Below are 26,164 nucleotides of genomic sequence, written 5' to 3'. Positions count from 1 at the left end.
AAGAAGCCATCATTGCCTTTGCAATCAGTCAATATTGATCAATTGTTTGATCAATGGGGATTGGATATAATATATGAGATCATTCCTCACTCTTCTAAAAAGCATAGGTATATCCTTATAGCTACAAATTATTTTACTAAATGGGTAGAAGCAGTTCCTCTCAAGACGGCTAATGCTGAACACATCATTGATTTCATAGATCAGTTCATAATTATCAGGTTTGGTTTACCCTCTACTTTAATGTTTGATAATGCATCATATTTTTCTAGAAATGCTATGACTGAATTTTCATTTAAAAGAGGTTTTAAGCTTAAATATTCTGCCAATTATTACCCACAAGGGAACGGCTTGGCCGAATCAACGAATAAAATCTTAATCAGAATCCTTAAGCGAACCATTGATCAGAATCATAAAAATTGGCACAAATCTTTGATGTATGCTCTATGGGCAGACTAAATAACTCAAAAGACTTCCATTGGCACTTCTCCCTTTAATTTAGTTTATGGGAAAGAAGTAGTTCTCCCAACTCATCTAGCAATTCCATCTTTGGCCTTAGTTCAATTTATTGATGAAAAACCAACTTCATCTTTACAACTAAGACAACTGCAAATCCTTAAGCTAGAAGAGCAATGAGAATAGGCTAAAATCACACATGCTCATCATCAAGCATTGATAAAGGCTTCCTTTGATTCAAGCATGGTATCTAGGAAGGGTTTCAAATTGGAGATTTAGTTTTGAAATGGGATAAAGCTCATGAAGAAAAAGTCAAACATTCTAAATTCCAATAAATGTGGCTTGGCCCATTCCAAATTGTTGAAATTATAGGTCCATCCACTTTCATGTTGCAAGATTTAGCAGGGAAAAGAGAATCTTTACCTGTTAATGGGTAGATCCTTAAAAAATATTTTCCATAGAAGATGACCTCTTCTATTTTTGTAAATTATTGTTTATAGCTTCATTTTGAAAAGAAAATAGGTTGTAAATGGTTATCTTTGGGAATTCACGAAAAATATTATTGTTTCTTTTGGATTTTTTTTTTCACTTGTATAAACAGAACCGATTTGGAAAATCGATCATTATTATTGAAAGATACAGTCAAATGTTATAAGCTTGGAAATGTTACTAGTTTCAGCCTTACGAATTTTGATGAAAAGCAACCTTTAGTGGGAATTTGTTTTATATCAGTCAATGAAAAGCATCAATAACAAAACAAAGGTTCTCTGTAGAAAAGTTGTTTCCAAAAACTCTATAATTGTCGTCCAGAGCTATTCCTAAGGAACGAATGACTTCCTCCCCACCTAGGGAACCTAGGGAATTACGAGTCTCAAGGAGTAATCCAATGATACACTATAAACTTAAAGAATAAGAGGTCTCATCACGAGCTGACTTATCATGATCATAGATATTATAACTTGCTGACATTGCCAAAATTGCATACCAAAACAAGGCAATGACTCAAGATTGTTGCAATCAAAAGACAAGGGGTCTCATCATGAGCTAGCTTGTTCAGCAAAGTTATAAATCAAGTGAATGGCACTGTCATAATTTGGCTACCAAAACAACACATTGTTCTTTAAGAATTAAAAGAAAATAAAAAACAATAAAGTGTGGATCTGGATTTATCTTTGAAAATTGTATATTTCTCCAAGTAGGATACAGGATCATTGTTGGGTAACAAGTAGCCCTGTCGAGGCTATGAACACCTGCTGGCAACAGAGGCTCTACCTACAACAAATGAGCATACTTAAAACTGATCTACAAAGAAGTTTTTTCTTTTATCTTTATAAAACCAAGTAGTGGCTGATGTAAATACAATGACTAGCTTTGCGAAGTAAATAATTAGAGTTAGCATGGAAGAAACAAACTACCATTAATTGTTGGAAATAATACTGAGAGGGGGGGTGAATCAGTATTATCAAGTCAATTATTTCCTTTTTCAAATCCAGATCATATACGCTACTTCAGTTAGTGAAAACCACGTATATACGCAACTACGTATAAGGAAACCCGTGTATACCATGAAAACTTATAATTCACTTTATCTTACAGATGTTGATTATTAATCTGTGTATCAGAATCAAATAAATAGTAACCAGAAACAGTGAAATAGAGAAGAAGACAATCACACACAAGAACACAAGATATAAGGTGGAAACCTAATGTGGGTGAAAACCACCTGCTGCAATTCGTCTCTACCTTCTTTTTAATTAGAAACTTCTTTTTACAATGATTCTGTACTGGTGCAGTCTTTTACCAGTACACAGGCTACAACCTGCAGAGAGCTACAACTCTGTCTCATTCTCCAGACTCTCCTGGAAGAGAGCTACAACACCCTTAGCTCTTGTACTAGCCAAGATACTAGTACGTAGGTGCTGGCCTACAGAAGGCTACAACCTTCTCTTTCTTCCAGGGACCACGTTTCATAAATTTTCAAACTGGATCCATGAACATCAATCAATCATCAAGAATTTCTGCATCAAACAATCTCCTTTTCACCAATTAGAGCTGAATCAAGTAGACACTTCTCTGATAGTTGTACCCAAAACACAGTAACAACAACCACACACCAAATTCTGAACCCAGAACACTGCAATAATAAACAGAAGCTGCTAGAACACAACTCAAGAGATATACGCTACTTCAATAACCAAAAACCTGCATGCATACGCTTCTGTGTGTGGACCAACCTGCATATACACTGTTTTTACTCACAAAACCAGCGTGTATACGCGCCTTCGCTTCACTGAACCTGCATACAGATCTATAAAGGATAATTCACTCTTTCAAATATTCAGACATTAATTAACCCAGATTACCAGATTTATAGATCAAGCATGCGCCACATATAACGGATCAAAGTCATACAAAGATACTATTATTCAAGCCTTAAGATTATAACCCATCAATAGAACTTATCCTTCTCTTTGCGCTCAGGTTCCTCCTTCATTTAGATCTAGATCTGCACCATACCCAATCACCAATATTCTAGATCTAACACTTTATCAGATATTCAATAATTCAGATGATGCTTTGCCAAATGATCTCCTTCCTCTTTTATAGACTTAGTCCTTTCACAGTACCACGGTCCAAAATCATAATAAAACAATACCATGGACCCAATGCTTGGGATCAACACTTCTGATGTATATGGATACGCGCTTTTGTAACGTATAACCCACGTGTATACGTGTCTTCATCTAGGTGAACTTACGTATATATCTTTTCCTTCACTCTGAAAGCCTGAACTGAGATCTGTCACCAGAGTGAGTTGCCATCAAGGACAACACCTGTGCCATAGCTCCAAACCTGTGCCATAATTCCAACAATCTCCCCCTTTGGACTTGATGGCAACCTCAAGATCCTCAAAATCATTCTCCCCCTTTGTCATCAAGGGCAAAGGGTTGTGCTCCCCCTGAGTACATGCTGAAATATCTGCTCTGCTGTGCTGACCATGCTCCCCCTGACTGTAGGCAAGATCTACAAAAAGATGTTCTTCAAGAAGAACCATGACTTATACATCATAAAAGACCTTCCTATCAAAAGACTCTATACATACATCCATCACCCAACCAAGTGGGGATCATCCACCCAACCAAGTGGGGATACATCAGAAATTTACATATGACAACCAAGTACATTACATCATTCATCCCAGGCATAGTGGGGAAACCAAAATAGGCCGTTACATGACCTTGACACCATAAAAGAGATACATGACATAGAGACGAAATATCTAGAGCAAGACTTATGAAAGTCATCAATAATTGATATCAGCAGCATCTGTCAATCACTATTCAGATCAACAACCATGTTTTCCTTCTGTTCTCCCTCTGCATTTGTTCCACCTGAGATCAACAGCTGTGAACCTGAACCAAGAGCTTCTAATGTAATGCCAACAATGCATTATCAGAAGTTTATCTGCTCCCCCTGAACCTGTGCCAGATGGTCTTTGTCAGACCCATATCAGGCTTTCTTCAACCAGAGTTTGTCCCTACTGATTTCTTTCAAACTGCCATATACACAATTGTCTCTCCATAAACTGGCGTATGTACGCGGATCCTCCTTAGGCAATTCGCGTACACCCATTTTTCTCTGAAACAGACAAGTTTCAAAAATAAGATGATGCATCAACTACTCCCAGCTTCTGTCTGAGGTATTCAAAAGTTTCCCTGGGCAGTGGTTTGATGAGAATATTAGCAACTTGTTCCTTAGAGGGAACATACTCCAATTTGACCTTTTGTTCCAACACTTGTTCCCGGAGAAAATTATACTTGATCGGTATGTGCTTAGTCTTTGACTGCATGACAGGATTTTTTGAGATACTGATAGCACTGTATTATCACATAAGATGGAGATAGGTGGAGTACAAGTGATTTGAAAATCCTGCAAAGTTTGCATCATCCAAAGGAGTTGTGTGCAACAAGATGCGGTAGCCACATATTCTGCTTCAGCTGTAGATAAAGAAATCGAACTCTGTTTCTTGCTGAAGCAAGATACTAATCTTGAACCCATAAAAAATGCACCACCACTTGTGCTTTTTCTGTCATCCATGCTTCCAGCCCAATCTGCATCTGTATAAGCATGAAGAGTGAGATCTGTATCTCTCGGATACCACAGGCCATAGTTTTGAGTTCCATGAAGATACTTGAAAATTCTCTTTACTGCTTGAAGATGAGTTTCCTTAGGATTTTCCTGAAATCTTCCAACCATTCCCACTGCATGCATGATGTCTAGTCGGGTACCTGTTAAATAGAGAAGACTTCCAATCATGGATCTATAAGTTGGTTGATGCACTGCTGCTGATTCATCATTTGCACTGAGGCTGCATCCTGTAACCATAAGGGTACATACTGGTTTCGAATCTTCCATGCCATACTTCTTCAAAATATATTTGAGGTACTTGGTTTGAGATAAAAAGATACCGCCTTCATTTTGTTGGATTTGTAATCCAAGAAAATATGTCAGTTCTCCAAGCAAGGAAATTTCGAATTCTTTCTGCATCACCAAGGCAAAGCTTTGACTCATAGCTTCTTCATTGCTGCCAAAAATGATATCATCAACATACACAACAAGTATTAGCAATTTGTTATTTTCAATTTTTACATAAAGATTGCTATCTGTTGATCCTTTTGAGAAACCTTGTTGATGAAGATATTTGTCCAGATGATAATACCAAGCCCTTGGAGCTTGTTTAAGACCATAGAGAGCCTTCTTAAGTCTGCATACAAGTTTCGGATAATTTCCAAGAATGAATCCATCTAGTTGCTCAATATACACTTCTTCTTCTAAATCTCCATTCAGAAAAGTTGATTTCACATCCATTTGAAATACTTTGAACTTCTGAAAGCTTGAAAGAGAAAGGAACATTTGGATGGCCTCAATTCTAGCAATGGGAGAAAAAGTTTCTTCAAAGTATATTCCTTCTTGTGGAGCATACCCTTTACAAACAAGTCTGACTTTGTTTCAAATAACTTCCCCATTTTCATTCAACTTGTTTTTGAATATCCATTTTGTCCATATGAAATTCTTATCTTTTGGTCTAGGAACCAACTCCCAAGTGTTATTCTTTTCAATCTGCTCAAGTTCTTCATCCATTTCCTTGACCCAGCATTCATCTTTGCATGCCTCTTTTAAATTTTGTGGTTTAGTGGAGGAGAGCAATGCCAAATAGCTTAAGGCTTCTGCAATTGTTCTTCTTGTTTGTATACCTACCTCTTTCTGCCCCAAAATTTGAGATTCTGGATGATTCTTCTGAACGTACCTGGATGAAGCCTTATCTTCTGTCCTTATCTGTTCTTCTGGTGCCTCTTGAGCTTCTTCTTCATCATAAGTCTGATTTGATGTTGAAGGATAGTCCTCATCATCTTCGAAATCTTCAGATCTTACCTGCCTAGGAGTGTTTTCTTCTTCATCAACTACTACATCAATACTTTCAACAATTTTTCCAAGCCTTTTATTGTAACACTTGTAAGCTTTGTTGTGGGGAGAGTAACCAAGGAGAATGCCTTCATCTACTCTAGGTTCAAACTTGCCAAGATTTTCATCAGTATTTTTGATATAGCATTTGCTTCCAAAAATTTTGAAATATTTTACCGAAGGAGTCTCACCATACCAGAGCTCATGAGGAGTTTGAGTGTTGTTCACCTGGACATTTGTTTTGTTGAGAATAACAACTGCAGCAAATGCAGCTTCACCCCAGAAGGTTGCGGGAGTTCCAGATTCATCAAGCATAGCATGAGCCATTTGTTGAAATTTTCTGTTCATCCTTTCCACTACTCCATTTTGCTGAGGAGTCGTAGCTATAGAGAATTCCCTTCTTATTCCATGTTCTTCACAAAAATCAAAAAATTCATTTGAGGTAAATTCTCCTCCTCGATCAGACCTGAGGCATTTGATTCTGTGATCTGATTCGTTCTCCACCAAGGCTTTGAATGATTTGAACTTTTCAAAGGCTTTGTCTTTGTGCTTCATAAGTCCTATCCAACACATCCTGGAAAAGTCATCAATGAATAATATAAAGTATTCTTCTCCTCGAGCTGACCTTTTCCTAGATGGACCACATACATCAGTATGGACAAGTTCAAGCGGCCTACTGGCTAATCCTTCCTTCTCAGGGAAGTTAGTTATGGTTTTCTTACCAAACTGACATGATTTTCATATTGTATTGTCTGGAAGTCTGATGTCTGGAAGACCACGAACTGCCTGGTAATTGCATGCTTTCCTTATCTGTGAGAAGCTAAGATGACCCAATCTTCTGTGCCATAGCCAGTACTCATCATTCTTGCTTAGATAGCATTGATGTTGTCCTTCTTTGAATGTGTATAAATTATTTGGAGTTATTACGCCTTTGATCACTGTTTTTCCTGTATCAAGGTCACGAACACTACATCCATTTGATCGAAATATTACCTCAGTTCCTTGATCACACATCTGACTGACACTTAATAGATTATGCTTTAAACCATCGACATACATGACATTTCTAGCTTTGACCCTTTCTTTCAACTGAACAGAACCTTTACCTTTTATGAGAGCAGGGTTGTCATTTATAAAAGAGACCTTCTTCTCCTTCTCTAAGGCACTATATGACTGAAGTTTTTCTTTATCACCAGTCACATGTTTCGAACATCCACTGTCAATGTACCATTGATTTTCCTGCCCTTCTGCATATAAGGCTATACCACATCTTTCAAGTTGTGGTTCTTTTATTCTCCATAATCTGGCCCTTGAGGCTTTCTCCTTCTGAGTTGTCTACTGAAACCTTCTCCTGCATTCAGAATCTTCATGACCGAAATTGTTACAAATAGAACATTCTATTTCATTTTCAAGAGTAGAGAAGTTATTGTAGGTCCTTTTCATGATTCTAGTCATACTCCTCTGTTTATGAGCTTCTCTAGTCATGATTGTCTTATAGGCAACACATTGAGCTGATTTGCGACCAAAGTTATGACAAGAAAAACATTGGCCATTGAAGAAACTCCTGTGATTATCAAATCTACCAACCAAATGATTGTAGTTCCTATTGACATCCATTCTTGAGGCAGATTGAGAAGGTTTTACCTGTGGTTGGTTGTATCTTCTATTCATTCTAAAAGTAGATTTCCCCTGATTTATCTGATAGTCTTTGTTCATTCTTGAGGTGAATTGTCCCTGATTTACCTGGTGATTTCCATTTGGCCTTTGTTCACTTTTCCTTGCAGCATCAAGATAACTTTTGGAGGTAGATGGTTCCTGCGCTTGTGTTGTTGGGAAAAGTATCCAATACGGAATGACCCTATCCCACTCTAAGGGTGATAGTACCTCAGCAACAACCAAAGCAAAGCTATCTAAGATTTCTTCTTTATGAAAGTAAAATAGGGGAGAAAGAGACCCACTAACCGATGTCTTTCGCTAATGGTTGATCCAATCTTCTCTCCTTGCTGCTTGCTCCCAGCTCCTTGCTCTTTCACTGGCCCAGCTACACCAAGATCCTGCAAAATGGCAAGAGAGGGAACCTACAAGAAGCATACATTCATAATTGATTCAAGGATTAGAACAAATCAAATACACAAGTATAACAATACACCATTGAGACACATTCATATAGAAGAACCTCAAATGCTTTATTAATGGAAGAAGTAAAGTTCAGGAAGTGATACAACCATAAGAGGCCCAATCCAGCATCACCTTCCCAGCAGAAAGAAATCTCCTCTTCACCTCCTTCAAAGCAAATCACCCAATAGTTCTAAACTCAAACCAACAACAATTATTTACATTCACAAGATTCCAGCCTCCCTAGACCTCATGAGAGAGATCTATATATAGGAGTTTTGGAGAAAGGATGAGTCGGCTTGAGACTGGCATGAAGCTGACTAGTGTCCTCTCTCACTTCAGTTATTCTTCAGTTCTTGAGTCCACTTGGAGGTTCTTGCTTCCACTTGGAGATCTAGACCCTCTTACTCATCACCAGTCGAATTCCCTGATCCAAGTGTCATTTTGGAAGCTTCCTGGGCATTGACACCTTGAGGAATGACTGTGCCACATGTCCAAACTCGCCCAGCGCAGGTAGCCTTCTTTGCAGTTGACATTCAATGCAGGTAGACAGTGGAGCACTTGACATTCAACGCAGATGCTCAGTGGAACAGTTGACATGATCCAGAATTGCCTTGTTTATGAGTGTTTTCAGGTGGAGAACTTTTATTCAGTGTTGTGGTTTGCTGACCTTGTTCCTCTAGGGGTAGGAACAACATGTTTAGGGACTTCGGATCCCTTAGATTATGGACATTTCATGCTTCATGTTGTAAGGCACAAAAATGTCTATAACAGTTGCCCCCTAAAGTATGAGGTCGTTTATGGGGTGAAATGCTTTATCAGGAGGATCCGAAGTTCATTCAATCGCTGAGAGGTGACCTGTAATAAGATACAATACAATACATTATTTTTCATACTGCTTTCATGATCTAGCTGAGGTGGGCATTCCCATGCTCAGCTTTATAAATACATTTTTCTGTCCATAGAACAAACGATCGTCTGATGGTAGACTGATAATTCTCTGCTGAAATTATCATCCTTTGAGTAGGATGATCATCTGCTGCACATGTCAATGTCTTTATTTCCTGAATATATATCGTAGCCCGGATGGATGAAACTAGATCCGGGGTCTTCAAACTCGTTCGATCTTCACTCTAAGTACAAGTCAATCCATGTGAGAATTGCGCTGAAGTCGAACATGGAAAGACATCGCTTGATTACCGGCCAATGATGTAAACCATTAACAAGTGCGAGAGGAATCACCGATAATGATAATGATCCTCAAGGTACTACAGTACAATTCACGTGGTGTGAATAAAGGACTTGGCATCGAACACCACGCAAAATCTTCTGGTCGAAGGTCATTGATGTATACCTGTCGCCGGAAGTGAGAAACTTGCCATTGAGGCATGCAAGTTTCAAAGTACTGAGGGGGTTGTTCCTAGATCAACTCCTTGGATAATGAGCTGATGTCGACAAGGAGCGACCCGTCAAAGGAGGGCCTTAATGAATCCCACATCAGTGACACGGAACGGAGCTAATGATTTTAATGGAGGTGAAAACAATCTGTGAAATGTGATTCAGGGTGGCGGTCATGAAAGGATGAAAGATGATGTATGGTAGTGGATGGGACATGGCTGACTCTTTCTGAACAACATCTCTTGAACATATAACGACACTGATGCGATGGATCAGTAGCATTACCCCAAATGTGGATGGTTTGGCGAGACCATGGTGATGAGACCGGTGAATGAAACAACCCAACCCGATGTGGTACGGAGGAAAAGTGTCATGTTCAAGAGCGACTTGCTACCATTAAAGCTTTGAGGTTCTCCCAATTTTTCCCCAGTCATTTCTGACCAGTACCTCTTTATTTTTGTCAAGCTTGAGGAGGATAACATATGCTTGTTCTATAACCTGCCCTTCGGGCAAGCCCATCGCTATGTTTTAACGAGCCTAGCGATAGGGAAACTTGTTCTCGTCTAAAGACAAGTTTGTCACTATTTAATCATTTTAACGAGTCTAACGACAAGGAAAACTCGGTCCTTTTCATTTTTAGAGAGTCTGAAAAGGTACATAAAGTCAACTCCACAATTCCTTTTTCGTCATCTAATCCCTTAAGTCCGAAAAATTATAAAACAATACGAAAGGGATGAGTTTTCGATAACTTTAACGAGCCGAATAAAACAAGCGCTCGACCTTTTTGTGCAATAATCCCTCAGGTCCAAAAAGATTAAAATCTAGAGGAGGGATAGCTCTTCTGGTCCTTTTAACGAGCTGGAAGGCCAAAACTCGGCAAACTTTTCATATTTTACGAGTCAGTTGAAAAGAGCTCAAAGAAGACTCGTCTTTTGAGGAACGAGTGATAAACAGGGATAGCAGATTCCAGGTACAGGTTGGAATTTTCCAATCACGGCAGTGTTACAAGGATGGCTAGGTGAAATCACTCTTCGCAGCTGTTCCTCAAAATGGGTAAACAATCATATGGGGGTGGACGATCGGCCAAATGAAAGTGGAGGTGGTAGGTGCAAACACGACCAAGGCTTTTTATGGTTGATGAATTTACGGTCTCAAATGGTTATTTACCGGTACTGGGTTCATTTTTTAAAGAGCTCGAATGCGCCAAAACACTGCTCAATCTTATGTTTATTTTTTAACGAGCATGAACTATGTGCTAAAATTGCTCGGATCTTCGCTTTTCTATTTTTTAACGAGCATAAATTCCGCGGTAAAACTGCTCGATTATACCAGTCATAAGATAAGAATGTCTCCTGTGAGATAGCTATTTTTTATGGAGCTTTATCTCACGAAGCTATGCTCCGCTCCTTTCTTTATGCAAGTTCGGAAATGGCTAATCCTACGAGTTTAAAGGGTTAGACCTACAGGTTTAAAGGGGAGGACCTAAAAATTTAAAAAATAAATAGTCGCCCCTTGCTTGCACTCCAAAAGGTTGCATGCCCCCAGGTATAAAATACAATTTCAAGGCTGCCCCTACTTATCCATCAAAACATTTGTTTTAAAGGGTGAGGCTTACCTCTTTCAGGCTACCCAAAGATTGTTCTGTTAATCTTTCAAACTGAACACTTCTTCGGCGATGTCTACCTAAATAGACAACGGTGAATGACCCTGTTCCGTCAAACACATAACTTTGACAAAAGAATCCTATTCCAGAACAACCCCTCTTCCATCCACGGACGGGGTACGGACTAGTCATATTCTCCTGCGGAAATTCTATCTTATACCCAGAGTTCTTTCTGCCCAACGCAGACCAGGATGCATGCCCCCTGGGTTCCAGTCCCATCTTTCCGAATCACTCGCACTCATTGGGAAGAAGGACTGGGGGTGGAGACATTTCTTGATTGAATAGACCATTCAGGGTTGATATGTGACTATTTGCGATGCGTGATCCCAGAAATGAAAGTTGGTCTACGAGCTTGACCATTCTTCCTTCGTGTGGAAAACACATTACTCTAAAGAGTGAGGAGACTATTGCTCCCATGCAATATATATAGTCTCGTCCAAGGAGTAGGCTATAATCCAAGGGTCCTTGAATGACCATCATGTTCATTTGAACGGCCTTCCCTTTCAATGTAATATGCACATTGGGGAGGATCCCTAATGGTCGACTGGTTCCTTTATCGAAACCCGAGAGATTTCTTATCTCAGGCAAAAGCGCCGGGGAACCCAGTGCTTTCCAAGCAATAGAGGAAAGGATACTCACAGATGCCCCTTCATCAATGATAGTTCCAGCCATTACCATTCTGTATATTTGGACCATGATTCTGAATGGTATACTGGCTGGCAACCGGGGTCTGCCTAGTTGGTTCCAATCAAAGGACACAACCAGGTTGCTTGGTGGTGGGACCGAATACACGGTCGGATATGACCCTGACGATGTTCCTTCCTGCGATAAAGGAATGGGCGCATTGCCCTGACGCTCGTCATAGTCTGTGTTGATGAAAAGAATCTGGATGGTGTCATCCTTATTCTCTTCAGTGAGGGTGTCATTTGAAGATGAATCTTCAGTGACGGTGCCATTTGAAGATGAAACTTCTGAAGGGAGAACCGGGTCAACTGTCGTATCGACCTTTGGACTTTCGTCCGGTCTGGATTCAGTAGGTTCATTTTCAATGACTGACGCTTCAGCTGACCACTTGAGCGGGCCAGCTGTATTCTCAACCAACGAAGGACTTGGCACGAGTTTTTTGTATCCAGGAGGAAGTCTCAACGGTGAAACCGGACGATCTTCCAAAACTCTCTTCGCTTCGTCTAAGAAGGGACAACGGTGGATGGCGTGATCTCCTTCACACAGTCTGCAGGGGGATCTTGCTCCCCCTCTTTGTCTTGAACCTTCACTTTCACTGGTTGACGGTAAGCATTCAACATGGCTATCAGAGGTTGATGCTCCCGAATTGTGCAAACGAGGGGACCAGTCCCTTAGTATCCGGGGAATACAGGGACAATCTCTATGGAAGTGGTCTCCTCTACATATGACACATGGCGATTTAGGCCCGGTCTATGCTGTGTGTGGATTTTTGTCGGATGTCTTTTGCTTGCCCCCAGTCGCCTTAGGCTCCTTCTTCTTCTTCTCTCTCTTCTTCTTCTCCTTCTTCTCCATGGGAGCTTGGCTTTTGCCGGCTCTACCTTGCGAAGATGAAGGATTGGAGGAAGAGTTATAGGAAGTAGAAGGCTGGTGGGCAACTCCAGACTGATCTAACTGTTGACTCGACTGTTAAGGAACCATGGTGTTCTGAACTACATTGGTTGAGAATAGCCAAATTGGCAGGCCAATTGTCAGTCCTGGAAGTGACAATGTGGCCATGTGGGGCACACCAACCTCTCCCCAAGAGGAGAAAGGACTAGGATTTCCATCATGGGGAATCCCTTGGTTGGGGAATTCCATGTTCTCAACCTACAGATCAACGCAGGAATAGGAGGTGATTATGTTCTGTTTAAAATAAATTTTATAACGACGCTTTAGACACAACTTGGTTTTTCAGTTTTTAAGAGTCGAGAAAAAGCTAAAGATGACTCTAGTCTCCTTTGATGTTTTAACGAGCCCGAAGTGACAAATGCTCGGATGGACTTTTTCAGTTATAGAGTTTGAAAAAGGCCAAAAGAAACTACTCTGGAGTTCTAGGCAGAGGGTGTGCCAAACTTTTCGCAAAACCACAGAATACGTTTTATGGTACGGGTGGTCGATCTTCGTGAATGTTGTGTTCACTGCATTGCGATCAGTAGGGTGGTCGACACGGCTTCCTATGGATAAAGGCTTTGTTCCTATAGGGGTCTCCCAATATATACGCGATGGTACGTGGGAGCACAAGTCCGTATTGATACTTATCGCTTCACCGTGGAGGAATCACCTAACCACTCAATGCTAAGATATCACGTTTAACGACGCCGGAACACGTCTCTAGCTTAGACCTCTATGTGTTTGCGTTATGTTTCAAAGCGTTGTTATGTAAATTCAATTCATTTTAGGTTGATCTTGTTTAGCAGTTTGCCTTTATGGATCACCACGTGATGTATGGTACAACTCCTAAATGCAGTCTAAGATGATAAGCAAGCTTTTCAATCTTTCAACTTTGAAAATCTTAACTACTGAGGGAAAAGAAAGACATCATCTTTTCACACAGATCATAGAGCACACACTAATGCACTTTTCCTAAATCAACATGCACAATGCAGGTATTTCTTTTCTCTTTCTTAATGTTGATGTACTACAAAAAGAAAGCTGTTGTATAACTTTGAATTCAATTTCAAGTGAAAGCAAACAAGCTTTTGTCCAAAATCAAAAGACACCTTAAGATTTACTTGTTTCAACACTAGAAATACATAAATTCAAACCATATGACGAAAGCAAAAGCTCAATCAGCTATGAACAGCAAACAAACTAACTCTTAAGATCAGAACGACACTTATCACAGGTCTAGATCTAAGAGGCCACAGCAAGACTAGTTCACTTTCGTTATGGGAAACTGCAAATGATATAAGAAATACACAAAGAACAAATACAGTTTCTTTATACAATCGAGGCGGAATAGTGGCAAAGAAAGGTGGTTTCAGATAGGTACATTTACTGATAACAGGCTGCAAAAACAAGGATGAAAACAGGGCAACAGAAAGCAAGGAACCCCAGTTGCAGAAGGCCTAACTGGTTCAGCGCAGGTAGAACACTGTCAGTTTGACACTCAGTGCAGGTAGCCCCTTCGGGACCTGCGATGAAATGTAGACTGCCTTCACAGTGCCTGCAATGAAGAAAGAAACTCTCGTTTCCCTCAGGTTCTGGGTTACAGATTACTCAAAAATCAACAATTTTTGGCCAAATTAAAGCTACCAATCTAGTACACACTAAAGGATGAAAATGAGGATGAAAAGCTATCACTAAGAGCTGTTCAGAGTCCTTGTGGATCAGCTCTTCAAATCATAAACATGCCCAGAAACTGAGCTAGAGTAGCTGCCCTCTACTTTGCATTTGAAAGATTCAAATGCAGTTCGATTCGGTACTCCCTGTGTTTAGGAAATGAATAGCAAAAACACAAACAACCAACAAGATTCGTTCCCCAGCGGAGTCGCCAATTTGTTGTTGGGAAAAGTATCCAATACGGAATGACCCTATCCCACTCTAAGGGTGATAGTACCTCAGCAACAATCAAAGCAAAGCTATCTAAGATTTCTTCTTTATGAAAGTAAAATAGGGGAGAAAGAGACCCACTAACTGATGTCTTTCGCTAATGGTTGATCCAATCTTCTCTCCTTGCTGCTTGCTCCCAGCTCCTTGCTCTTTCACTGGCCCAGCTACACCAAGATCCTGCAAAATGACAAGAGAGGGAAACTACAAGAAGCATACATTCATAATTGATTCAAGGATTAGAACAAATCAAATACATAAGTATAACAATACACCATTGAGACACATGCATATAGAAGAACCTCAAATGCTTTATTAATGGAAGAAGTAAAGTTCAGGAAGTGATACAACCATAAGAGGCCCAATCCAGCATCACCTTCCCAGCAGAAAGAAATCTCCTCTTCACCTCCTTCAAAGCAAATCACCCAATAGTTCTAAACTCAAACCAACAGCAATTCTTTACATTCACAAGATTCCAGCCTCCCTAGACCTCATGAGAGAGATCTATATATAGGAGTTTTGGAGAAAGGATGAGTCAGCTTGAGACTGGCATGAAGCTGACTAGTGTCCTCTCTCACTTCAGTTATTCTTCAGTTCTTGAGTCCACTTGGAGGTTCTTGCTTCCACTTGGAGATCTAGACCCTCTTACTCATCACCAGTCGAATTCCCTGATCCAAGTGTCATTTTGGAAGCTTCCTGGGCATTGACACCTTGAGGAATGACTGTGCCGCATGTCCAAACTCGCCCAGCGCAGGTAGCCTTCTTTGCAGTTGACATTCAACGCAGGTAGACAGTGGAGCACTTGACATTCAGCGCAGATGCTCAGTGGAGCAGTTGACATGATCCAGAATTGCCTTGTTTTTGAGTGTTTTCAGGTGGAGAACTTTTATTCAGTGCTGTGGTTTGCTGACCTTGTTCCTCCAGGGGTAGGAACAACATGTTTAGGGACTTCGGATCCCTTAGATTATGGACATTTCATGCTTCATGCTGTACGGCACAAAAATTTCTATAACAGCTTGAGTTGTTTCTTCATTATATCCCAGACTTGTCTTGATTAGTGGAGAACGCTGCACTTTGATAATCTCATCTAATGTTTCAGATCCTTTAACAAATCTAAGATTAAGAGCTTTAGATTTCTCAATCTCTTTTCTAAGTCCCACAATTTCACATTCTAACTTTTCATGATGTTTTTCCCTTTCAGCCAGTTGGAATTGCAGAGTATCAATAATCATATTTTTCTCTTCTAAACAAATTTTGAGTTTAGAAATCTCTTCATAAAGACCTTCTTCATCTATAGCATCCATGAAATCTTCATCTTCAAAAGCCATTAAAAGTCTATATTTATTACCTTGTTCATCTTCATCACTATTTGAAAGTCCATCACTATCTTCATGAGTGTAATAGCTTTTCTTATTTACATTATGTTTCTTGTTCCATCTAACAAGTTCCTTGCCCTTTTCAAGCTTATATTTATGAGGACATTTGGCAGCGTAGTGACCAACTCTTCCACAAGCAAAGCATTTGAAAGGTAACTTACCACTGAATCTTCCAGCACCCCGTTGAAGGTTCTTGACAAAATTTGATTCTTCCTCTTCTTCTGACATATGTCCTGACTCATAGTAATATCCGTTGCTTGAAGCCTTGAAAGCAGCTTCTCTCCTGTCTAATGGTCCTCCTTTCCTCATTTGTAAGCGGTCATAATTCCGTGCAACTGTGACATGGTAAGGTTTCGTAGATTCTCCTTTTCTTCTATTGCAGAAACTTTAGATTCAAACTTAGAGGACAAAGATCTTAGAACCTTTTCAACCACAACAACCTCTTTTATTTATTCACCCAAGTTTTTCATACAATTAACAATCTCATATACACAAAGGAAATAGTTAGCCATCCTTTCATCATTTTGCATTCTGAGATTTTCATACTGAATTCTGAGGGTTTGAAGTTTTGTTCGTTTTACCTGTTCATCTCCTTCATAGCTCAGAAAAATCTTGTCCCATATTTCTTTCGCGGATTTATACTCCATAACCTTGACGAATTCTTATTGAGATAGACATCCTAATAGAGTATTGACAGCCTTCGCATTTGTTTCATATTTCTTCTTACCAGCCGAATCTGTATGAGTTGTAGATGGAAAAGTGTACCCTGTATCTATGATATCCCGGACTTCTGTACCAAGAGATTGAAGATAGGCTATGACTCTTACCTTCCAATAGACGAAGTTGGTCCCATCAAAAATTGGTGGCCTGATAGATGCTTCTCTCTCGTAGTTTCTCATGATGATGGATCTTCCTTCAAGCGATCAAGCTTCTTCAGAAGGACCTGCTCTGATACCAATTGTTGGAAATAATACTGAGAGGGGGGGTGAATCAGTATTATCAAGTCAATTATTTCCTTTTTCAAATCCAGATCATATACGCTACTTCAGTTAGTGAAAACTGCGTATATACGCAACTACGTATAAGGAAACCCGCGTATACCATGCAAACTTATAATTCACTTTATCTTACAGATGTTGATTATTAATCTGTGTATCAGAATCAAATAAAAAGTAACCAGAAAAAGTGAAACAGTGAAATAGAGCAGAAGACAATCACACACAAGAACACAAGATATAAGGTGGAAACCCAATGTGGGTGAAAACCACCTGCTGCAATTCGTCTCTATCTTCTTTTTAATTAGAAACTTCTTTTTACAATGATTCTGTACTGGTGCAGTCTTTTACAAGTACACAGGCTGCAACCTGCAGAGAGCTACAACCCTCTCTTATTCTCCAGACTCTCCTGGAAGGGAGCTACAACCCCCTTAGCTCTTGTACTAGCCAAGATACTAGTACGTAGATGCTGGCCTACAAAAGGCTACAACCTTCTCTTTATTCCAGGGACCACGTTTCATAAATTTTTAGACTTGATCCATGAACATCAATCAATCATCAAGAATTTCTACATCAAACAATCTCCTTTTCACCAATTAGAACTGAATCAAGTAGACACTTCTCTGACAGTTGTACCTAAAACACAGTAACAGTAACCAAACACCAAATTCTGAACCCAGAACACTGCAATAATAAACAGAAGCTGCTAGAACACAACTCAAGAGATATACGCTACTTCAATAACCAAAAACCTGCATGCATACACTTCTGTGTGTGGACCAACCTGCATATACGTTGTTTTTACTCACAAAACCAGCGTGTATGCGCGCCTTCACTTCACTGAACCTGCATACAGATCTATAAAGGATAATTCACTCTTTCAAATATTCAAACATTAATTAACCAGATTACCATATTTATAGATCAAGCATGCGCCACATATAACGGATCAAAGTCATACAAAGATACTATTATTCAAGCCTTAAGATTATAACCCATCAATAGAACTTATCCTTCTCTTTGCGCTCAGGTTCCTCCTTCATTCTGATCTAGATCTGCACCATACCCAATCACCAATATTCCAGATCTAACACTTTATCAGATATTCAATAATTCAGATGATGCTTTGCCAAATGATCTCCTTCCTCTTTTATAGACTTAGTCCTTTCACAATACCACGGTCCAAAATCATAATAAAACAATACCATGGACCCAATGCTTGCGATCAACACTTCTGACGAGATACCATGGCCCAAAACCATAGGTTCAATTACCAAGGACTAAGTACCACAGACCAAAATTAAGTTCTCCAACATGTACGCACTTTTCCTTGCGTGAAAGTGTGTGTATACGCATATGTGCTTTTGTAACGTATAACCCACGTGTATACGCGTCTTCGTCTAGGTGAACCTGCGTATATACCTTTTCCTTCATTCTGAAAGTCTAACTGAGATCTGTCACCAGAGTGAGTTGCCATCAAGGACAACACCTGTGCCATAGCTCCAAACCTGTGCCATAATGCCAACATTAACAACTAAAAGCATGATGCACTTTATATTTCTATAATAAAGTCTGATTTTCCATAAAACTTTTATGTTTTGGAAGTTTAGAAAATTCAAAAGATAATCAGAGATAACTGGTTCTTCCTAGTGAATCGCCAATTGTTGTGGCCAGCAACAACCCCCCTTTTTATTTAGTATTAGTAATAAAACTAAATAAATGGGGACCCTTCTAAAAAATAAAAACTAGCACTTATAATTCCCTTTGAATAAAACACACTATCATAAACATAGGAAAACACCCGCAAACCCCAAAAGACTTAAGTTTTATGATAAAGTTCTGAATAAAATCATTCTCTTGACAATAAAACATCGCATCGCAAAGCGTAATGAAGGACATCATATAAACAAGCTTTCGAAATTACAAAAACACAATGCAAGATCATGCGCTTTAAAGACTCATCGCACACCGCGGATTTCATATGCCGCATGTATCACCTAAGATGAAATATCCTGATCCGGCGATATGCGATAAATCATCTCACAAATCGCATCTCGCAGATGCATAAGGTGATAAATGATTGATAACAAAAAGGACTAGAGATATTGCGAAGCAAATAAAAAAATCACTTTATCGCAGATCTACAAGGCTCATTGTTCAATAAAGTATTTATTGTAATCCGATACCAAGTTATGGGCATTAATATAAATTTAGTGGTTAGTTGATGATCATTTATGGGATAAGATTTAGATCTGATCGAAAGGTTGTTTCATGTAGGGTGATATATTTGATATGATTTTAGAATTAAAGAGATTTCCCGTCACCTTATCTCTTACCATTATTCTTTCCTTAATTATAAACTTGTAGGAGTGGCAAGCAGAATAATATACACAACAGTATTCAGAGCGTAATGGGAAAGAAAGGAAAAGATCTGGTTATTGAGGACAAAGAGATGATGCCCTTATTCACAGACACCACCTGTACCAGGGATGTCGGCATAACCACTTGGGAAGGCATGTACAGTCTTCTCGAAGAAGAAAATCCCAGAGTTATGGAAGTTAAAGCAAGAACAGACTCACACGGGTCGTCTGAGGCATCAATCACAGAACTAGCATGTTCATTCTTGCACTGAATAGCAGCACGACCTAAGATACTTCCATACACAGACATCGTCAAGTGGGCACTGGACAGTGCTGATATAATAGACAAACAGTTCAAGTCTCAGAGCCAAGACCTCATTGGGTCATTCACTCCACAAGACTTAAGGATTATGTATCATCTACCAGAGCCGTAGGTGAGCTACAACAAGCAATTCATTGAGAAGTTCACCAAAGAAAAAGAAGATTTGGCAGAGTGCACCAAGAACTGGTCAGTGAGGGAAGAACCATTGAAAAAGGACAAACATGGTATGTACAGTACTGGTTCCCTCTCCTGCCCATATTGTTTTGTTGCTGCTATGCTACGTAGACTATATGGAAGGATCGACATCAACAAGTTTTCATCTGAGTGGCTACCCCTATTAAGTGCAGCCACTAATGACACTATTATGGATTGGGCTTAGATATTGGCTGATAATTTAGCCTCGGCTATTTGGAACTACCAGTCTAAAATAACTCCCTCTCAAAGCATTTATCCTCCTTTCTTTTTAGTTGCTTATGTTACGGATGCAATCTGTTTCGTTTCCAGATTTCCTTTAATGGGTTGGAAGTGGACTATACAGAATCCCTTGCCCATTCACATTTATCATAAGGAATTGTAGGATTCCAAGTTTTTACCGTATTTTTACAGAATTTGTCATGGAATTATGTTACCTCTTTCAAGAGTGTTGTATAATAGGGATGCCCCAAGATTTTCCCCCGAAGCGGAAGTTGACAGTCTCCCTATCGGAAGATGGTTTGGGGAGGAATTTTTCACCTATGTCAGAGTATTTTGAAGCATTGCTTCCCCTCATGTCCTACCCTTGTATGTTCTCGATAAGTTACTGGCTCGAGAAATTGCCTACCAAACCTACAGAGTGGGAGGAATGAGCAAAAAGTTGAAAGACAAGAAGAAGGTCATTTGGCCACAATTTCCTGTGGCCTGTGGGGATTTTTCATTATTTGATTTAGGTCATGCATTTAAAGAGGTAGAGAATGTGTTGAGTCTATGACTGTTCAAATTTCCAGGGAGACAATTTGACCCTTTTGATGTCATTAAGAATTTTACTACTTTTGTCAAGATAAAGGTATTTTCTAAAGAAGATGATTTTTTTGATGATATCTTCCAACAAAAAAACACATTGAAATAAGTTTTTCATATGGCTCAAATTCAATTTCCCCCAGCAGAATTCCAAGAATTCAAACTATACATAGAAAGAATACTAGCTAACATCCCCTTGGATATGTTACACTTGGAACCAATAAGGGAGCCAACTCCCAGTATCAATTTAAGTGGAAGCTAGGGTACAGATAAGTACAGGTCTAAATCTGGGAAAGAATCACCAAAACGCTCTAAACGGTCCAAGAGTGACCATAATAAAAGTGAAGGGTCAATTAGAGATGCTGCCTAGTAAAAAGAGAACCCAGAGGAACAGGTCTTGACTACACCACAGGTAAAGGTTCCCCCTCCCCTCATCCAGCCATCAAAGCCAGTAAGAACTGAGCTGGATAAAGAGTGGGAGACATTCAATGAATTGATTAATATTGAGGAGCAGAACACAAAGACATCTGAGAGTACAGTATAGACAATGACAGACATGGTCATTGGAACAATCATCCATGCTCCAAAAATGGAGCATATTCCCATTACCCCATCATCTGAAATCATGCTCAAGATAGAGGAGATTCCTCTTCTAGATGTATTTTGTAGTCTGCAGCATAAGGAAGTGGTAAGAAGGCAAAGAAGGCAAAGAAGGAAAAGGAAATTTGACAGCACGCTCTCACTTGAGGCAAAGAAACTAGATGTCCTACGGCGAGACCCTACCATTGACCCTACTAAAAATTTGACTAAGTTATCCCAGATCGCAGGACGCTATGCCTCTGCTACCATTGATAAAGCATATGAGCTACAGTAGTTACTTAAGGATAGAGAGGAACAAATCCAAGTTTTGCAAAAATAGCTACAGCAGGCCAGTGCCAAACGCGAAGCAGAGGAGAAGTTAGAAAAATTACAACAAGATTTTCAACAGATGCAACTGGGATATTAGAACAATTTGGCTGAAAAAGAAAATCAGTTACGGGCTATGCTTGAAATGCATAGAGATGACCCCAAGCTCACAGAGTTTCTCTCAGAAGCCCTTGCCTTAAATGACTAACTCTTGCAATAGCAAGAGGCATTATGCCAAAGAATATTGCAATGGAGTTCCCATTGCGAAATGAGTGATAAAATTACAAATCAAGTCGTGGACTTGCAACTCAACTATGATTTAATTGATAAAAGAATTTTTTATTATTTGAAATGGCAGGAAATGGAGGAAGGAAAGAAAGCAGGCACACTCAGAATTAATGAAGCCCACAAAGAAATGTTGTTTCATAAGTGGGACACACAGATTAGGAAAGCAAAATAGGCAGCGAAAGAAGCAGCTATAGTGGCAAACAACGTCATTGACTGTGTCAATGAAAACCTGCACAGAGCAAACCTCATATCAGAAATCACTCCAGGATTTCTCCCAAAGGCACAACAACTGTAGACAAGCTGGAGACAAAAAGCTGAGGAGAGGGCAGAGTCCATCAAGAAGTTAACCAAGTTGAATTGGAACACATACTGGCACTACTTGGATAAACCACACAGTCAATGCATGAATCTCAAATGCCTTACAAACTCTGCCGAGAAGATAACGCCAACACTTGCCGATTTTTTTTCGCAGGGCAACTAAAATTGGAGGTTGGCCAACCGACGATCCTCAAGCTGGTGCTGAATGCTTGTGATCTCAGAGAACAGATACATAGATAGTTAATTCCAGATTTAGTTTTAGTTTTGTTTTTTATTTATTTTTGCCTTAGATGAGTATGGTCATTTAAACCTCCTCCTATATTTTTGTAATAAACTATTTTTAGTATTTAGGTAGTAGTATTTTAACTGCTCTCATGCATTTAGAGAGGGGTCCTGAAATTTGTCAAAAACATTTCCTCAGAACGTGCACTTCTGCACCCTCAAAGGAGGTTTTGATGAATGAATGGAACAAGATTTATTGATATCTGTGTTTAATGTCTGCTACTAAAATGAATTTCTGTACTCTTAGTAGATATTGAATTAGGAAGATATAAATCTATATTGTTGAATCTCATGAGTAGAACTTGTTATCAATGGTACTTTTATCTCTTAATGATTTCTGCTAAGTGATATTTTATGTTCAATTATTTATATATGAAAGCTTGAATATTTGAGTTATCATTTGGCACTTTTGTACAGTCATGACTATTCTGTTTATGCTCAATATATGAATAGCTCATTATGTGATATGCTCCTCACAATTGTTTCGGCTAACTTCTTATACGAAACAATTCATTTTTATCGAATTCTTTTCTCGTAGCGATCGAATGATCTTTATTACCAATTGTTGGTAGAAACTATTTCGCATAAGTAAAAAGTTGAATCTCAGGTTAGTTCTAGAAATAGATATTTCTATTCATTAGAATACAATTGCATGTTTTAAATTAGACTTAGATTGAAAGCATTATGTTTAGAAATCTTTAGAAAAGGAAATATCAATTCTTCTCAACACACACAAATTGGGAAACTAGTCCCATTATCCCCAGTCGGAACCACCATCCCAAACAGAAAAGGAGCTACTTTCAAGGTCCAGACCGGTTGGGTATCCCCCTTATTGTAGACTTGATTTTCGGGGCTTCAATAGGTTGGAAGGCCTAAAACTCCACTTACACCAAGTCCTACAATGTCTGCACCAAGCAGCAGTTCATCACATCTTTCGCATTCATCTTTTATTGACCAAGAGTCACTTTCTACATCCAATTCATTCCAAGAACCCAACTGTCAGGAACAGTCTTTAGAGTGTATTTATTTCTCAATATCTGCTATAGTTATTCAGCCTGAACCTATAACTACATTACCACCTTTGCACACTCCATTGACTCCTCATTCAGGTTCCACTTCTGCTAATAATCAAGGTTCAGTAAATTTAGGAGCAAATATGGTAGCACCTGCATTTTTGATGAATAGATACGCACCTATTTAATTGCCACAGTAGTTGAATCAAATGCCACAAGAATACTTGAAGATTCTTCCTCATTTTACAGGGAAGGATGGACAAACAATAGAGAATCATGTATCATTATTTTGTAATTTTGCAACAAACCTAAATGTTGAACATCTAGATGTTGTTCTAAGACTTTTTGTTCAATCCTTAGATGGAGAAGCAAGGAAATGGTTTAAATGGCTTCCTAATAACTCTATTCCTTCTTGGGAAGAGATGGAGTGCCTGTTCACCCAGAGATGGGGAGAAAAAAGAGCTCATGGGTATTCACTCACAGAGTTTAATGCTATCAAGAAGAAATCTGATGAAGGTATTGTTGAATTCATCAGAACGTTCAATAAATTGTACAATAGTCTTCCAATGGAGATTAAGCCCCCTCCTACTGGTGCAAAAATAACTTTTGCAGGGGCTTTTGAGTCAAATTTTTGATTCACATTGAGGGAGAGGAGATCCCCAACCCTTGATCAGATCCAAACATATGCATTAGAGATAGAAGCAAATCTAGTGGCTGCAGGTAAAACACCAGATACACAGCCTATCCAAGATAAGGGAAAGGCTAAAGTAGAATCCTCTCAAGATCAAACATTAGAGGATATGAATAATGTAATTAGAAATTTGTCAAATAAATTGATTAAATTAGAATTAGAGAGTAAGAATTCTCAGAGACAAGTACAACAAAATATAAATTTTAATCCTCAATATACAAGACAACCTCTGCAAATTTTACAGAGGGAGAGAAATTATTAGGATTAGATTCAAGTACCACTGTATATAGAGGCAGATCCTGATGGAGTACCAGAGCATTCCAAGGATCATGATGACCATATTTTCACATTGTATGCAGTAGATGAAGATGAACTAGGTGTTGAGGGAGGAGAATATAGTGAAATAGATGTCATCTATGATGATAATGAAATTGATGAATGTTGGAAGTGGTTTTCTGATTTTATGCAGGCAGAACTACATAAGAAATATGACTTGAGATCAAGGAAAAGATCTAGAAGTCAAGAAGATGAAGGTGAGCAACAAGTTCTAGCTCCCTTACAAAAGGTGACTCCACAAGAAAAAGAACCATAGCCTGCAAAACAATTGAATAAAGGAAAGAAACATAAGAATACAAGTAGCAAGACTCAAATGCTTCAAGGTGAGTCCTCTCAAGACAAAAGTGAAAAAGTTCCTTTAGAGAAACTTGTTTCCATTCCACAAGAAATTTTAGTCATGAAGAAAAGTGAAGATGATAATGAAAGGAATACGAAACAAAGCCATGTGTTTAGTGCCACCAAAGAGATAGAAACGACTAGAATTCAGGTTCCCCTCACATAGTTGGTTAAAACACCAGCTTATCAAAGAGAAATTACCGAGTTTACCAATCTATCTCAGAATGTGAATATAAATGACATTGTGAATTTGTAAGAGGATAAACCAGTAGTGGTTTTTGGTTCACATGTGGAGGAGGTAGATTCTTCAAAACGTTCTTTCTACATTTATTTATTGGTTCATGATTTACTCTTGCACAACTATATGTTTGATTTAGGAGCCTCACATAACCTTATGCCATTATTAGTGATGAAACAACTAAACCTACAAGTTACTAAACCTTACAGAGACTTGTATTCTTTTGATTCACATAAAGTCAAGTGTCTAGGGGGCATTAAAGATGTGGTGGTGTCACTAGCCCAGATTCCAGCCAAAAGTTTGACAAAGGATGTAGTGGTAGTAGATATCCCTGTTAGGTTTGGAATGTTACTTTCTAGGTCATGGGGGGCTAAATTGTGTGGTGTTTTGAAACTATATTTTTCTTATGCTATCATACCAATTTTTGGTGGGGAATAAAGGAGGTTGTATAGAGAAACAATATTTATTAGAACAATCACAAATAAGGAAGCAAGTAATTCACCTATATATAGCCAAGAAAAAGATGACTTTTCTTGCTTCATGCTACATGACAATGCAGAATTGGCTGAAGGTAACCAGAGGTAGCTTACTTCAGCCTTTGTATATACAGAGCTGCAAATGGAAGGGGTGTGGAATCGCTTCTTTGATGGAGCCTATTTTAAAGAAGGAATAGGTGATGGTTTCCTTTCACAGGATGAAGGTCTTCAAGTTCATCAGTTGGGTGTTGGATATAGATAAGAAAACCAGCAAGTGGGAAATGTTGGACAACAATATGTTGAGCCATTTATCATTGCAAAAGAGGCTATCTTATGTAAAATGAAAGTTGATAAAGAGATAGTTTATCATTGCATTAAAGAACACAATGATGCCCATGGATCAGAGGTAAACAATCTATTGGAAGTTGGCCATATGTCATATTGTGATGTGAAAAAAATTATTTTTCTTCCTGAGGTCATAATTACAAATTCTTTTCAATCAAAGCTCAGAGATGAAAGGTGGAGACATAAAAGTGACATAGATAAGTTTCTTAAAGATGTTTTTGATTGTTCTATTGAGCATATTA

The sequence above is a fragment of the Pinus tabuliformis genome, chromosome 9, assembly GCF_031772625.1.
Source record: "Pinus tabuliformis cultivar Carrire ecotype Pingquan chromosome 9, CPIR1, whole genome shotgun sequence".
NCBI lineage: Eukaryota > Viridiplantae > Streptophyta > Pinopsida > Pinales > Pinaceae > Pinus > Pinus tabuliformis.
Note: the sequence above shows the minus strand (reverse complement) of the source record.